General features: G+C 43.1%; 1 protein-coding gene and 1 long non-coding RNA gene across 7 annotated transcripts in view; one reads left to right on the top strand and one right to left on the bottom strand.

The window, feature by feature from the left end:
* Nucleotides 1-14594, top strand: part of LOC137335203 (DNA (cytosine-5)-methyltransferase 3B-like) — a 218830-nt gene that overhangs the window by 107852 nt on the left and 96384 nt on the right. The gene's annotated exons all lie outside the window — the stretch shown is intronic.
* The window catches only part of LOC137335204 (uncharacterized), a 44762-nt gene continuing 30477 nt past the window's right edge, over nt 310-14594 (bottom strand). The window contains exon 3 of the long non-coding RNA XR_010966359.1: nt 310-1055. This is a non-coding gene — a long non-coding RNA (uncharacterized lncRNA). The remainder of the gene's footprint in view (nt 1056-14594) is intronic.

Genomic DNA, 14594 nt, shown 5'->3' with positions numbered 1-14594 from the left:
CAACAAAGGAGTGGCAGTATATGTCCTAGTCAGAGTGGTGTGTGACTTGGAGGGAAACTTGGAGGTGGAGGTGTTCCCACAATATTGCTGCTTTTGTCCTTCCTGGAGGTAGATTTCAAAGGGAAGGTCGAAGTAACATTGGTAAGTTGCTGCAGTGCATCCTGTTGATCGTATATACTGCAGCCATGGTATGCCAGTGATGGAGGGGGTGGTTATTGAGCCAGTTGACAAGCGTGACAATCAGGTGAACTATTCTGTCCTGGATGCTGTTGAGCATCCAGGACAGAATAGTTCACCTGATTGTCACGCTTGTTAAATTTTGTTGCGGCTGCACCCATTCAGGCGAGTGGTGAGTATTCCATCACACTCCTGACTTGAGCCATGTAGATGGTGGAGAGGCTTTCAGGAGTCAGAAGATGATCCATTTATTGCAGATTACTTAGCCTTTGCCATACTCTTTTAGTCACAGTGTTGATATGGCTGATCCAGTTAAGCTTCTGGTTAGTGATTACTCTCAGGATAGTGCTGTTAAACGTCAAGGCAAGATGGCTGGGATTTCTCTCGTTCGAAATGGTCATTACTTAGTACTTATGTGGTGCAAATGTTGCCTGCCACTTGTCCGCCGAAATCTGGATGTTATCCAGGTCGTGCTGTAGGCTGTTATGGGCTGTTTCATTATCAGAGGAATTGTGAATGGAGCTGAACACTAGAATTGTCAATGAGCAGCCCCATTCCTTAGCTTATGATGGAGGGAAGATCGTTGATGGCAGCTTTGGAGAGGCAGACTCTTCTGACACAGAGCTCCTCATAGAACCTGTGTGGCCTGTAGATTCTTTGGGTGGGGTAATATCTGGTAGGCTCCCATTGTGCCTGATTCTCCTTTCCTCCAAACGCTGTTGTTCTTTCTCCTCAATAATAATAGTATAGAGAGGTACGCCCTTGGCGAAAGCCATACCTGCTCCTGAGTCGACCTGACTGTGCGGGAGGTGGTCGGATGTCTCAAAATCTTTATGTAGGTGAGACGGTAGCACTCAGTCAAAATGAAGTGCAGATCTCTGTAAGGGCAAAGCAAAAAAAAAGCCAGTAATCATGAAGCAAAGATTGGGGACTCTTCAAAGCGCTCAAATTCCTCACTTCCACCTAGATCAGGTGATAGAAGGAGACAATGTGCTTCTTCTTTTGGGTGTAAGTTATTGCAGAGTACAATAGGGGCACAAAAACAGGAAAGTTGAGACTATAACGCCATTCTCTGACAGGCGCTGGTATGCAAATAAGCCCAGCAGGTTCTTGATGGGCAGATCACGGGAAGGGCCAAATAGATTGAAGAAATTTGGGGGAAGCGATTTCAAGATGCACAGGTCGCGGAAATTGCTTCCACTTGAGTTCCCTCATTTAAAATTGATCCAAGGCCGCTCCAGCACCGTAAGTATACCAAAAACGGCAAGGAAATTCACCTTAGTTTCTTTGTTGAATTGTTTGAAATGTTAACCTTGAATGGATCCTTTTATCAGTAGCACAGCATTAAATTTGACATTCTGTATTTTGGATGGAAAAGTTACAGACTTAATTTTGACTGCACGTTGTTTTGCTCTCACATTGATCACACATTTCCTGCTCTGTGGTATGCTTTTGTGGTTATTGTGACCTATTCTCACTAAAATTAGATCTCACTACCGAGTTTCAATAGGAATGGTGATAGGTGAGAGATTTAATCAGCAGCTTCATATACTTCCTGATGTAGTAATGCTGATTTGCATAAAACAGATTTTCTCTTGCATTATATATAAGAGTTTATAATCAGATGTAGTCAGAAATTGTTGGATTTTGTTAATCAATGATAAGTTCTTTCTGACTATAAAGTGCTGATTCTGAGATCCTGCATCTCCAGCGCTTGACAGGGGAGTGTGAGTCGGAGAATCAGCGCTACAGTGTTATCAGTTATGTCCCTTCAAATACAGCTCCCCATTGGGACTGCGCAATTGCATGATCACCCATTATATCCCATTCTGCGTTGTTAGAGGTGCAGCTGTCCATAGTCCAAAAACTAAGAAAGTCAACCTTTTATACTGCTTTCCAGATTTATTTAAATGAAGTACAAATCCTTGATGGATTATAAAAAGGGGTGTTTGTGATAACATTTTCATCTAGATTCTGCACTGGATGGGCAATGATGGCGATTTACAACAAGCAACTTGCATTTATATAGCACCTTTACTTACTGTAGAAAAACATCCCAAAATGTTTCATACAATTGTAATCAGTCAAAAAATGACACCAAGCCAAAGAAGAAAATATTACGGGGGATGACTGAAAGTGTTATCAAAGAGGTAGGTTTTAAGGAGGGTCTTAAACGAGGGTTAGGGAGGGAATTCAGAACTTAGAGCCTCGACGGCTGAAGGCATGGCTACAAATGGAATAAGAACATAAGAAATAGGTGCAGAAATAGGCCATACGGCCCCTCGAGCCTGCTCTGCCATTCAGTCAGATCATGGCTGATCTTCGACCTCAACTCCACTTTCCCGCCCGATCCCCATATCCCTTGATTCCCTTAGAGTCCAAAAATCTATCCATCTCAGCCTTGAATATATTCAATGGCTCAGCATCCACAGCCCTCTGGGGTAGCGAATTCCAAAGATTCACAACCCTCTGTGTGAAGAAATTCCTCCGTCTTCTCAATCTTGAATGGCTGACCCCTTATCCTACGACTATGCCCCCTAATTCTAGACTCTCTCGCCAGGGGAAACAATCTCTCAGCATCTACCCTATCAAGCCCTCTCATAATCTTATATGTTTCAATGAGACCACTTCTCACTCTTCTGAACTCCAGAGTGTATAGGCCCATTCTACTCAATGGGGGATGCACAAGAGGCCAGAGTTGGAGAAATGCAGAATTTTCAGAGGGTTGTAGGGATGAATGAGGTCACGAGATTGTGAGGAACAAGGCCATGAAGCTATTTGAACACGAAGTTGAGAATTTTAAATTGGAGGCATTGGATGACCGAGCACCAGTGTAGGTCAGCGAGCACAGGGTTGATGGGTGAACGGGACTTAGTATGGTTTAGGAAACGGGCAGCAGAGTTTTGAGTGAGCTGAAATATATGGAGGGTGAAGGACAGGAAACCAGCCAGGAGAGTATTAGAATAGTTGAGTCTGGAGGTGACAAAAGTATGGATGAGAGTTTTGGCAGTAGATGGTATGAGGCAGGAACGTACACGGGTGATGTTACAGAGGTGGAAGTAGGTGGTCTTTGTGATGGAGAGGATATGGAGTCCAAAAGTTAGCTCAGACTCAAATAGGACACCGAGGTTGCGAAGAGTCAGCTTCAACTTGAGACGGTGGCAAGGGAATGGGATGGAATTGGTGGCAAGGGTTCGGAGTTTGTGGCAGGGGCCTAAGACAATGGTTTTGGCATACCAATGTGTAATTGGAGGAAATTGCGGCTTGTCCAGGACTGGATCTCGGACAAGCAGACTGACAACACAGAGGCAGTGGAAAGATCGAGAGAGGTAGTGGAGAGGTAGAGCTGGGTGTCATCAGCCTTTCATGTAAAACCTAACACCATGTCTTTGGATGATGTCACCTAGCATGCAGATGAGGAATAGAAGGGGACCAAGGCTAGATCCTTAGAGACTCAAAAGGTAACAGTGTGGGGTCGGGAAGAGAATCCATTGCTGGAATTAGTACCAAATCTGTTGATTTATTTCTGCTGCGTGAATCCAACATTTGTCACTTCTGATTCAAATCTCGTACTACGAATAGTAAATTAAACTTTCCCATGAAATATGAATTGCAATAATGGAAATGAGTTTCATAAGTTGTAAATAAGCCACTTAACATTTATAAATGAGTATCACAGTGCTATTATTGGTAGTAAGTAGCACAAACATGGAAAGCACTACAAAAAATGAGAACTGTACTTAAAAGAGGCAAAAGTCAAACTCAATGTGAGAAGGTTTTTTGAAGTAGTAGAAAGCCACTGGCACTAATATAAAAGTACCTAACTATAGAGATAGAAGGCTGCATGGTAAAACATTGTGGGCTTAAAATTCTATGATTTCTATGTGGCAAAATTGGGATAATTTCGGTATAGGCGGTCAGAATTTAGGGTTTAAGGCAGATATGCCAAAGTTATGCCTGTTCTAAAATATATGCTAAATTCCAGTGGAAATGGTTATTAGCAGATCTTGCACCCATCACCAAAGTGGTGCATGTATGCTAATTGTAGGATAATGAGGGTAATAGATGCTGTCCCAGAAATTCCGCATTTACACAAGAATTGCACCTGACTTAATTTAAGCCTGTAGAAAGGAGGGGTAAGTTATCTTTTTTATTATTTGTTCATCGGATGTGGGTGTCGCTGTCGAGGCCAGCATTTATTGCCCATCCCTAATTGCCTTTGAGAAGGTGGTGGTGAGCCGCCTTCTTGAACCGCTGCAGTCCGTGTGGTGAAGGTTCTCCCAGTGCTGTTCGGAAGGGAGTTCCAGGATTTTGACCCAACGACGATGAAAGAATGGCGATGTATTTCCAAGTCGGACGGTGTGTGACTTGGAGGGGAACATGCAGGTGGTGTTTTTCCTATGTGCCTGCTACCCTTGTCCTTCTAGGTGGTAGAGGTCGCAGGTTTGGGAGGTGCTGTCGAAGAAGCTTTGGCGAGTTGCTGCAGTGCATCCTGTGGATGGTACACACTGCAGCAACTTGCTACCTTCATAACTTGTCAAATCAGGAAGTGGTTTAGTTCACAGGCTTTGCTTGTCCACAAGCTTTGTCTGAAATATCAGCTTTGACTGAAGTGGTTACAAAAATCCGGGGGATAATTTTAACCTAACCTGCTCGGCGAGAAACTGACAGGATTGGATTGGCTGCCTGTTTAACACCCTGCCCGAGTTTATTTCCATTGACTTCTTTTTCTCTTTCTCTTTCTATACATACTCTGGATGACAAAGTGGTGCTGGTTTGAATTGACACTCATCTGTCTGCTCACCCATACCACTAACAGCTAACCCTTGTCCCACTCTTCCCTTTCCAGGTCCTGCAGAGATAGAAGAACCTGTTGGAGCAGAAGCAGAGGAAGAGAGCCTTCAAAAGTGGACACCATCACTTGACTGTACTCTTGCAGGCATCAGCTCAGAAGCTTTCACCCACGTAGTGTAGAGGGTCAGCTAGAGGGATCTGTACTGGGAGATTCACCAAGCACAAGCACAAGTGCAGGAGCAAAGACAGGAGGAATGGAACGGCCCGGGAGTAAGCTGTCTGGAGGCCAGGCCCGCATCCTGTCCCTGCTACATAGAACACAGATGCTGACTTCAAGGGCCCACCACATAGAAGACGACTGATGCACGACAAGCTACTTGGTACACTACACTGCCTGCCAGCGAGCCTGCATACAATGTCGGACAGCATGGAAGAGTCCAGCTCCAACTTATGTGCGGTATTCCAGAAGGGCACAGAGACAATGCAGTCAACTGTGGAGCATGTGGTCATCTCTCTGAATACCACAGCAGGGCCCACAGTGTTAGAGCCTCTGGTGACAGCCTTGATAGCTTTGATGATAACTCGGGCTGCTGTCATCGAGGCTTTGAGCTCCAGCATCTCCTCAGACATTTGAAGCATGAAGGAGAGCCTGGATAGGGGCTTCCAAAGTGTCATCTCACTCCTGAACTCTGTTCTTACGCAGAGCAGTGCGAGTGCTGCGGCGCTGCCCCATGACAGTGGCATTGGCACCATGGGAGAGCAAGATGACAGCACGTCTACCCCCCCCCCCGCCAGCCTCTGAACCAATGCCCGCATTTGAGCCAGACAGCCAGCTGAGCCAGACTGCCCCAGCCGCAGCCAAGATGCTGCAATTTGCAGCTGGGCCTCTTAAGACCAGAGCTCCTCGATGTCACCCACCATTGAGAATACCTACGAGGTGCCCCTCTAATGAAAATGCATATGTAGTAAGCTTTCAGCAGTTCAATAAGATACCTCCATTACATATGCATTTTCATTAGAGGGGCACCTCGTAGGTATTCTCACCATGGCCATCTCAAGTGCCCTCAGTGGAACATCTGCAATCTTCCTTCTGCCATGCTGTTGTCATGGAGGGGCACCATAATAGGCAACGAGCACAGAAGACTGGCACTAGGGGTTTGCACAAGGGTGATGTTTTTAAACTGCACTGTAAAGAATCGTGAGATGAAATGTCATCAACTAGTTTGCTGTTGTGCAGCAGCTCCTTTGTATTGCTGTTGGTGTTGAAGATGAGGGCCTTCATTAGCTGGGTATAAAGAGAGGTTGTGATGGTAGGACAGACTATTGATGCATTGGGCGGGGAGGGATGATTCAGCGGAACCGTTGATTTATGATTTGCTGACGCAAAGCTCTGGCAGCATTACAGCCTGTTGCTTCTCGTGTTCATCCTCCACTCCCTACTCATCCTCTTCATCTTGCTTCTCCACTGCTTCCTCCTGAAGTGGCTGCAAGGATTGCTTCCTTAGCAGGGTGAAGTTGTGGAGAATGCAGCAGACAACAATGACCTGGAGACCCTCTCAGGGTTGTACTAAAGGAATCCACCAGACCTGTCTGGGCAGCATACCCTCTGTTTTAGAATGGCAGCAGTTTGCTCTGAGTTCTGGTTGCAGCACGGCTTTGATTGTAGCGCTCCTCAGCTAGGGTTCCTGACAGGAATCATGGTTAAGAATCAGTGAATCCGACGCTCCCACAGTTCAATTTGGGAAAGGGGTCCTTCAACAGGGGAAGAACCCTTATTTGAATATTTAAATCAGTACAGCACCCTTACAGGCAGCTGCCCAGGAACACTAAAAGTCGCCCGAAACAATATGGCGGCCGACGTACTTTCGAGGGAGATCAGGCACAGGAGATCACAACCCAAATTCATCCCGCCAATGTACATTTTGAGCCCAAAAAAAAGGGTGTGACACCGTCCAATTTCTCCCCTTAAGTGTTCTGAATGGAAAAGTCCCCCATTCTTTATCCGTCCCTCATCTTAACGAGATCAAAAAAATAATTTAAAAATGGTGATTTAAAAGAAAAAAGTGAATATGTAGCAGCTGTATTGAAGAGCAAGATTTTAGATGAGTTTTGTCAGCCTACGGGTGCACTTGCACTGCAGGGTAATTTTATGAGTCCACGCTTTCAGCAGGAATCTTGCTTAGCAGGAGCACATATCAGAAATCCGGAAGCATGATGCTTATGATTTTCCAGTCATTAATTTCTGCTTTGCAACAACACTAAATTTGTGTAGTGTAAATCCAGAGTTAGTTCCTGACCTGACTCTGCAGCAAAGCAGGAGACGACTCCTTCCTGCAAGGTGTCAGGTTGCAACCTGCTTCTAGGTTGCATTCAGGTTACAAGGTAAATTTTCATCTTTAGTGCAGTGCAGAGCTTTGTCTGGAATGCATATCGGAAATTCAGTCATGTGCCCAAATTGCAATACCAAACAATTTTCTGTTCTTGTGGGGACCACAAGTCAGGCACATCTGTTAATTTTAATGGATGGGAAATCATGGGAGCTGTGAATTGGGCATGTGCCCAAATTCTTGGTATGCATTCCCAGTAAGAAGCTCTGCACCAGGCAGAGATTTATCCTAATAACTATGGCATCGGTATAAAACAAAGCTGTTTCACACTGACATCACATTTGTACTGTTAATGTACCTTAAGTGTTTATTATAACACTGACTTTCAACTAGCAGTGAGCATTAGGTGTGTTGGCTGAAAGTACTGCTGTTTGAAATCAACAGAAAAAAAATACACATTATTGGGTGGCAGCCAGTTATGCAGGGAGGCCATACAAGAGGAGAAATTAATTCACAGCTACTGTAGCTAAGCAGTTCAAAAACTATGTGGTCTGAGGCGAAGGCTCTATACAGCAAACTGTCTCTTAAGACGGAAGTAAGCAAAAGTTGATAGACACAGTAAATCACCTCCCCCACCTTCCTATGCTCCCAGTGTCATTGTGATTAACATAGCAGATTTTATATTGATTAACAACTCATATATGTCAAGAATTCATAGAGAGAACTACAGCATTTAAGAAATGTGAAAGGGCCTGTTACATTTGGGGATTTTTTTAGGACCATTTTTCCACAGAAAGACTTAGAAAAAAGAGTTACTTTTAACTGTTGGGCTTTTAAAGCAACATGTATTCAGACAAATTTAAAAAAAGAGTTCTGAGACGGTAGATGGTTAAAATGCTAACGAGATAAGCTTTGATCTTTTTTCTTCATAGATTGTAAACAATAAGCGATGCATTACCCTGTTTCAGCAGTCGATAAACACCTCAGAAACATTAGGGGTGATTTTAACCCTATCCGCCTGGCAGAAACCAGGCGGGTGGACAGTTAAAATCACCTGGGAGACATACCCGCCAAAGCCCTGCTCGGTTAGCATGGTTTCCTTCTGAGCAGGTGGCAAGGACACACGCCTGAAGCTGGTGTGGTCCTTCTTTAAATATGCAAATGAGCTTCTGACCACATATCCAATCCATCACCAAGACCGCCTACTTCCACCTCTGTGACATCGCCTTTCTCTGCCCCTGCCTAGCTCATCTGCTGCCGAAACCCTCATCCATGCCTTTGTTACCTCTAGACTTGACTATTTCATTGCTCTCCTGGCCGGCCTCCCATTCCTCCAATTCTTGCCTCTTGCGTATCCCCAATTATAATCGCTCCACCATTGGTGGCCGTGCCTTCAGCTGTCTAGGCTCTAAGCTCTAGAATTCCCTCCCTAAACCTCTTCCGCCTCTCTACCTCTCTCTCCTCCTTTTAAGACATTCCTTAAAACCTACCCCTTTGTCCAAGCTTTCGGTCACTGTCCTGATATCTGCCTATGTGACTCGGTGTCAAATTTTGTTTGATAAGTGCTCCTGTGAAGCGCCTTGGGATGTTTTACTACGATAAAGGCGCTACATAAATGCAAGTTGTTGATGATATCATCAGGCCCCGACTGCAGTTTTAACTGGTGGCCTGAGCTGGGAAGCCATTGTGGTTTTCCTGCCAGGTGAAGATAGTGGGAAGAGGATCTGGGGCCAGAAGAGGCCCAGATTGGAGGAGTCCAGGTTGTACAAGGAAAGTTTAGGCCTCCCCTCCCCCAGGCTCCCCTATCTTTCCATCTTTCCCAAATGTGAGACACTCCCGAAACCCCCTCCCCACAACTTACCTTGTTGCTGGCACTGTTCAGCTGGCGACCTCTTCAGCCTGAGATTCAACTCCCACCTACCGGCTAGCTGCTGCTTCCCAACCGTTTGACCGCTGCCATGTAGATGAGGCCTAGAAGTTAAGGCCTCAGGCTGCCATGGTCGGGGAGGGGGTTGCCGCTCACCTTGACCTATGCCTGTGCAATTCTTGCTCGAGTTAAAAATCGGGGCTATTGTGTTGAGAAATTTCCGGTCCCTTTAGGCTGTGAACACGTGGGTAGATTTTTGTCTTCTTTGCCTGGCCATTAATCTGATAGAACGAATCAAACACCCCTTGTAGAACCTGCCCGATTTTCATTCATTCCACCAGACTACAGCCCAGGTGGTGAATATAAAAAGCCATCCCCAGGAGATAAAAGTAGAAACACTCAGGCAAACAGGTGCAGAAAAGGCTGCAATATCAATCAGGTTTTTTTTAAACTGAAACTGCGAAGGCAAGTTTTGGCCAAGCTCAGAAGAATAATTCAGCTGGTTAGGAGTTATTCTATGGAGAAATAGAACATGTTCATTATTTTGTATTATTATGTGAAAACAATCTGTACTCCCCCGCCCCCCCTCCTTAAACCTCACAGAAATGTTCACTCACTGATATAAAGCAGCTTCACGAGTGAGTGAACATACAGAACAACACTTATTATTAGATTTACTTAGTTCAAATAGTACAGCTTGTCCCTGACAGAAATGTGGCAATCTTTTTGGTTTAAGGTAGTCTTGCCAACCACTCCTTCAGTGCTATCTTTTGAATAGTCTCTCAGAACCTTAGTAGCCACAGTCCAGCCCTTTTATCCGACATCCTTTAGTGTTTTATTGTAATGTGAAACTGCAGCATGAATAATGAATCATTTGTTCACTATCTTCGCAGACACAGCATGATATTCAATAAACCAAACAGCCAACGCATCTACAGAATATTGTGAACCAATAATTTTAAGTAAACTCAAGCTCAAAGCTACCCTGTCGAGTATGTGGAAAATAAATGGATTCCATTCACTTTCTTTAAACTAAAATAGCTGATCAAGAACACCATATCTGCCTTATAGCCAGTAATATTTGAAAACTATGTGTGAATTTGCTTCTGCGTTTTAGAATACGAGCCAGGTATGGGGATGTCAGCAGGTATTACAATTCTTGGCTGCAGTTAGTAAAGTATTAAACCACCTAAGCTTCCAGACAGTGCATACATACCTCCTCATTAGCATTCCATGGGGTCTTGATGATATTGCAGTCTGATAGCAAAATATTAATATAATTTGTGCTGTAAACATATCAAAATATTATTGTTGCTTTGATTTTCCAAGGAAGTAAGAGATGGAATTCAGGGCCTTTTCTGCTGTTAATTAGATCTAATTAACAGGTTTTCAAGCTAAAGAACTTGAATACTTTACAACCTTGCAACCTATGACCTCCAAGATCATTGCCTTTGTAGTTGCTTTATTTGCTCTGTCAAATTTACCCCTAATTAGTGCATTAAAAGCAGTTAAAACCCAATAATTAATCATTTTTGCAAAATCTGTTAACCAAGTGAATGAACTAGGTAAACCATCTTGCCGTTTTTATTGCTCAGCTTCACTTACATTTAATTCAGATCATGATTTGCACCCTTGAAAAGATCCATTGTGCTTTTACCATGTTTTCATGGTTTCCTGAATTTACCCAAAAGTGCAAAAGTGCCCTTGAAGATGCAGATCGAAATGAGATTTCAGGTAAGTGGAATTCCAGCTATTGTGGAAGAACAGATGTTTGCACTCAGTTGTTGGTGAGTGACAGTGGGAAACAGATGTTTGTTGATAGCAGGACTCTTGTGGTGCAATTTGCAATTAATTGCTGTTAAACTGGGAGCAGCAGTTTCCCTGTTGAGCAGTTGATTCTTTTTAAACTTTATACTTTTGTATATCATCAAATATTGGCCAAATATCTTAAGATTTCTGAAGCTATGCAGTTTAATTCCTGGGCAAAGGATATGGCAGAATTTCTCGAGCAAAAATGCGCTTTTGCTGCTGGAGAAAAAGTTTGCTCGTCCCTTTTTAAATGTTTCTTTCAATTTGTAGATGTTGAGAAATAATTGAAAATAAAATATTTCAGTGGTTGTTCCTTTTATTATCAATATTAATTAGTAGAAATATTTATAACAAGAAGTTAATATTTCATTTCTTCATTATATATACACACATCATTTTATAATTTGGTCTTTTTTGTGATCTTTGACTTTGGGTGGTATCGGTACCACAAGTAGGATTCGGGTGTGCAGGCACTGGGGAAATTGGGTGACCATTGCTGTTGCCTGGTCCCTGCCAGAATCACTCTTGTCTCAATCTTCCAGATGGACTATATGACTGTAATTTAATTCTGATCACTTCAAGTGGATAATTGTTATCAGTGGGGACCTTTAAAATCAGTTTTCATGGATTTTCACTGATAAATTCTCATTTTCTTTTTGTGTGGTGAATCAGTAAGAACTAATTTCCTCACAAATTTGAGGGAGAAAACAAAATTTTCCATTGATTTCTTATCAAAAACATAGTCTCAGTAAAGGAAGATATAGTTGAGATACTGGACGGACTAAAATTGATAAAGAGGTACTAGAAAGGTTAGCTGTACTTAAAGTAGTTAAGTCACCCGGTCCAGATGGGATGCATCCTAGGTTGCTGAGGGAAGTAAGTTCAAAAAAGGGTGTAAGGATAAACCCAGCAGTTGTAGGCCAGTCAGTTTAATCTCAGTGATGGGGAAACTTCTGGAAACAATAATCTGGGACAGAATTAGTAGTCACTTGGACGAGTGTGGTTTGATTAGGGAAAGCCAGCACGGATTTGTTAAAGGCAAATCATGTTTAACTAACCTGATAGAGTTTTTTGATGAGGTAACAGAGAGGATAGATGAGGGCAATGCAGTTGATGTGGTGTATATGGACTTTCAAAAGACGTTTGATAAAGTGCCGCACGGTAGACTTATCATCAAGATTGCAGCCCATGGAATAAAGGGGGTCGTAGCAACACGGACACAGAACTGGCTAAGGGACAGGAAACAGAGAATAGTGGGGAATGGTTGTTTTTTGGACTGGAGGGAGGTGTACAGCGGTGTTCCCCAGGGGTCAGTGCTGGGACTACTACTTGTCTTGATATATGTCAGTGACTTGCACTTGGGTGTACAGGGCACAATTTCAAAATTTGCAGATGACACAAAACTTGGAAGGGTAGTAAACAGTAAGGAGGATAGTGATAGACTTCAAGAGGATAGAGACAGGCTGGTGATATGGGCGGACACGTGGCAGATGAAATTTAACGCAGAAAAATGCGAAGTGATACATTTTGGTAGGAAGAACGAGGAGAGGCAATATAAAGTAGAGGGCACAACTCTAAAAGGGGTACAGGAACGGAGAGATCTGGGGCTATATGTGCACAAATCATTGAAGGTGGCAGGGCAGGTTGAGAAAGTGGTTAAAAAAGCATACGGGATCCTAGGCTTTATAAATAGAGCCATAGAGTACAAAAGCATGGAAGTCAAGATGAATCTTTACAAAACACTGGTTCGGCTACAACTGGAGTATTGTGTCCAGTTCTGGGCATCGCACTTTAGGAAAGATGTGAAAGCTTTAGCGAGGGTGCAGAAGAGATTTACGAGAATGATTCCAGGGATGAGGGATTTTAATTACATGAATAGACTGGAGAAGCTGGGGCTGTTCTCCTTGGAACAGAGAAGGTTGCGAGGAGATTTGATAGAGGTATTCAAAATCATGAAGGGTCCAGACAGAGTAGATAGAGAGAAACTGTTCCCATTGGCAGAAGGGTCAAGAAGCAGAGGACATAGATTTAAGGTGATTGGCAAAAGAACCAATGGCGACATGAGGAAAAACTTTTTTACACAGCGAGTGATTATGATCTGGAATGCACTGCCCGAGGGGGTGGTGGAAGCAGATTCAATCATGGCCTTCAAGAGGGAACTGGATAAGTACTTGAAAGGAAAAAATTTGCATGGCTACAGGGATAGGGCAGGGGAGTGGGATTAGCTGGATTGCTCGTGCATAGAGCCGGCACGGACTCGATGGGCCGAATGGCCTCCTTCCGTGCTGTAACCTTTCTATGATTCTTGTCCAGAGATGTACATGAATTGTATTCACAATGTCAGAATGCAAATGGAAGAACCTTGATAACGACTGTAGGTATGTTAGTAACAAAATGGATAGATTACATACAATGATCAATTTACTGTTCATAACACATACAGCAAATTTAATTTTAGCATCAATTATTTCGGACTTCAGTCCAATTTTTAAAATATTTGTGCTTCACTACTTGATGGTGGTGACATGCTACATTAAATGTTAATTTTAGCAGTCAACATTTTGCACTGCACCGTCCACTACAGGTGTAATTTACTTCTAAAATAGATTGACAATGTTTTGTGATCATGGAAACTTACTTTTGGAATTGCCATTGAGGCATATAAATGTAAACGGTGTAATAAGTTAGATAACCAGGTAGTGAAGGATAGAATACTAGAGCCAGATCTTGCGTTGCTTCTAAGCCTTTATTCAGTGAGATCCACATTACCCACTCCATGCCCTCGATAAATGGATACAAGAGAGTCCCCAACTGATACACACCACCTGAATACAATTAACATTAATTGATATAAATCATATGGATACAATTAACAAACTGTGTGTGAATAATTGTGGGTTGTCATTTAGCCTCTCTGTGCCTTATTAGTTTTATACTTGTTATCTTGAGGCTTAATACTTTTTAAATTTTTTCCCTTCAGTTTTCTCCTGGTTTTTGATGTTAACAATAAAAAACACCTGTTTTAAAATCGGCAATAAAAACTGATTTAAAAGTCCTTAGCTCTCAGTCACTCCTAAAAGGCATTAAGCACGACTATGCAGTCGTGTCCTGAGAGTCTGGACAGTGAACGGAACGGTGGTTAGTGGTTTCTTGGTCTGTCTCAGTTTATTTTTAAGCCTTCTTGCAGACATAGACCTCAAGGATAAATCTCAAAAATGTGTCAGGCAATAGAAGACTCTTGCTGCTTGGAAAAAGAGGAATGGGTGACTACTTTTTTTTGTTGAAGGGGTTTATCTTCTGGACAGGAGAGCAGTAATCAGAGACTGATTCACTGGAAGGAGCAGGAAAGGGCTTGGACTCAACAGTCACTTCTATCATTCTACTCATCTACAGCTGGAATTTTCTGCACCTTCATAGTCAATGGGGAAGATCTAGTCAAGCAACTGAAATTGCATGAATCTTCTGGATGATGAATGAAATGTGTCTCTATTTTGGCAAATGGAGACATTTGCTGCTAGACATCTAGCAGCAAATGTCTCTAGTTGCCAAAATAGACTTTAACACCCCTCATACCAGATACACTGGGGGGGAAATTGGATAGGGCCTGTTTTTGGGTGTGG

The sequence above is a fragment of the Heptranchias perlo genome, chromosome 19 (assembly GCF_035084215.1).
Source record: "Heptranchias perlo isolate sHepPer1 chromosome 19, sHepPer1.hap1, whole genome shotgun sequence".
NCBI classification, from domain to species: domain Eukaryota; kingdom Metazoa; phylum Chordata; class Chondrichthyes; order Hexanchiformes; family Hexanchidae; genus Heptranchias; species Heptranchias perlo.
This window is presented reverse-complemented; position numbering and strand designations above follow the sequence as displayed.